This window comes from Bison bison, unplaced genomic scaffold, assembly GCF_000754665.1.
Source record: "Bison bison bison isolate TAMUID 2011002044 unplaced genomic scaffold, Bison_UMD1.0 scf7180017864485, whole genome shotgun sequence".
Lineage (NCBI taxonomy): Eukaryota > Metazoa > Chordata > Mammalia > Artiodactyla > Bovidae > Bison > Bison bison.
In genome coordinates, this window is record NW_011495045.1 from 7521420 (window position 1) to 7524065 (window position 2646).

The 2646-nt window shown below is 44.0% G+C and overlaps 1 pseudogene; it reads left to right on the forward strand.

Moving 5' to 3' along the window:
* The window catches only part of LOC105005087, a 36057-nt pseudogene that overhangs the window by 26656 nt on the left and 6755 nt on the right, over positions 1–2646 (forward strand).

Consider the following 2646-nt stretch of genomic DNA (forward strand, 5'->3'; position numbering starts at 1 on the left):
ATGCTGGGAGGGATTGGGGGCAAGAGGAGAAGGGGACGACAGAGGATGAGATGGCTGGATGGCATCACCAACTCAATGGACATGAGTCTGAGTGAAGTCTGGGAGTTGGTGATGGACAGGGAGGCCTGGCGTGCTGCAATTCATGGGGTCGCAAAGAGTCGGACATGACTGAGTGACTGAACTGAACTGAATGGAATGAGGTGAGAAGGGGCAGCAGTCAGATTAGTGAGCTGCTGCACTAATCCAAGAAAAGAGTAAGTATATATAGGCATATATGTGGAAATCTACTGCCTTAATGGGGCCTATTCTTCTCCAAGGTTGTTCAGGTTAGTTATCTCTTAAAAGGCTGGTGTAAGGAATTCTGGAGATCGGCCAGAGGCTGGGACCAGCTGGGAGCTGGGCGTAATCAACCTTAATGTCCATTTTTTTCTTCAGGTGAGAAGACCCCTTTGTTTTGCATAGAATGGTGGGGAGGATAGGAGGGGAGTTTTAACTCCAGGCTATTTTGAGCCTTGTAACTTTCCTTCAAGTGTAGTTTGTGAATATTTTATTTAGGAATTTTGCAACTGTATTTATCAATAAGGTTACCTTTAAAATTTTTTTTCCCATGGGAATTAAACTCAATTTTTCAAAATAAGCCCTATTTCATTTTACTGTCATTTTTAATAGTTGTGTGTATTTACTGATTTTTGGCTACACCGGGTCTTCACTGCTGTGTGCAGGCGTTCTCTAGTTGTGGCAAGCGGGGACTCTCTTTAGTTGTGGTGTGTGGGCTTCTCACTGCGGGGGCTTCTCTTGCTGGTGAGCATGGGCTCTTGAGCACAGTCTCAAGAGTTGTGGCACAAGGGCTGAGTTGCTCCTTGGCCTGTGGGATCTTCTGGGACCAGGGATTGAACCCATGACTCCTGCATTGTCAGGTGGATTCTTTACTACTGAGCCACCAGAGAAGTCCCCAAATAAGCCCTATTAAAAAAATTATTCCATATCGAAACTATTAGTTTTAATAGAACTTTTCTTTCTAGAAACAACAATAAAAGAAACAAAGCATTTTATAAAATGTGGTCCTGAACAAGTCACTGTAAATGAATAAATGCATGTTTAACTTCCACTTCCTCCAAGCAGAGGCTGCTTGCTGTTTCTCTGCCTTGGAAACAGTGTGAAAAACAATCCATAAGCAATTTTACGGAAGGGCTGCCAAAGCCAAGCTCAAGCCAGTTGGATGTGGACACCTCTTAAAAGAATTTGGGGGAATCTGACCAAGGAATCCAAGTTCTATTTTTAGAACAGATACAAAGGTCAAGTGGTCTCTGCCAAGCAGCAGTGCCTCCTGAATCAGGCCCACCCTATGCTCACCTCTGCTAAGCTCCCAAATAAATCCTGATGCTTTCACTCCAGAGGAAGTGTTTTCTTTTTAGAGGTCAGTGTCCAGGGAGCTCTTTATGTGACTGAGTGAACCAGGCGCCACGTGGGTGTTTAAGGGTTGGAATCAAATATTTTCCTAATACCAGCTAGAGAGAATCCAGCTGTCAGTGGCTCATTTCTGGTTTGTCCTACTCCCCTACCATGCATTTGCAGACCTAGGACCACAGACTTTGCTATATCATTATAAGACCATCTGATGCCCATACTAACTTATGATTCACATTCTGTGCCTGGAAACGGCCCCTGTATTTAACCATAATTCCTACACAGAATCCACTGTTGCAATGTATTAAATACATGGTCACAAAACATGAATGGTCTGTAGAAGATCATAGTCTTTTAACCATAGTTATCACGTCTCACATTCACAGCCAGAATCCCCAAGGATTTTTTTTTAATTGAACAAAACTAGCAATAATGTAAAAGATACATACACACACGTCTTACAGAACTGTGCACGGGGAAACTCCATTCCTTAAATGCCACTGAAGGTATATTTTGCTAAGTTGTTCCTCCAGCTGTTTTTTTTTTGGAAAATCTATCCCAGTAGGGCATGGCTGTTTATTGGGTGAACAGAAATGAGATCCTTGTTGCAACCAGAAAGTTTAAGTTCATAAAAAGGACCTGTAGAAACACTTAAGTGTTCTCAGGTTGTAGTAAACTTGGAGTGAAATATGAAACCAAACCAGCTGCAAAAAGTACATACCAGCCATCTCTTTGATGGCTAGCCTGGTACCCAGACGTGCAAACAGCTTCAGGACACTTAATTTGTTGGCCTCCTCCCATCTCGTGGCCTAATCTCACGATGTGTGAATTTCACAAAAGATTCATACCATTCTGCTAATTAGCTGTAGAGGACTTGCTCATACCCTTCCCAAATATGATCTTTTTAGTCTTGTAAGAGATGCTTACACATAATTGCAACTTGTTGGACGATGGAGGAGGACTGATTGGTGTTCATACAGGAGGAACCTGGAGAACCTAGATGCTGGGCATGCCGAGGAGGGAGATGAATTCCCCAAATACAAGCTTTAAGAACAACTTCTGAATGACTCCACTTCTGATAGTGACTGTAGTCTTGCTTGATGCTCTGAAAAATTTGCTCCGGCTGAAAGGCGCCCTGGATATGGAGCAGGGCCAGTCTGCTGCAGTGTGGGCGGTGGGCTCCGGTCCTCAGCGCCGAGTCGGGGCCCTGGACCGGAAGTTCTGCGGCAGCAGACGGGC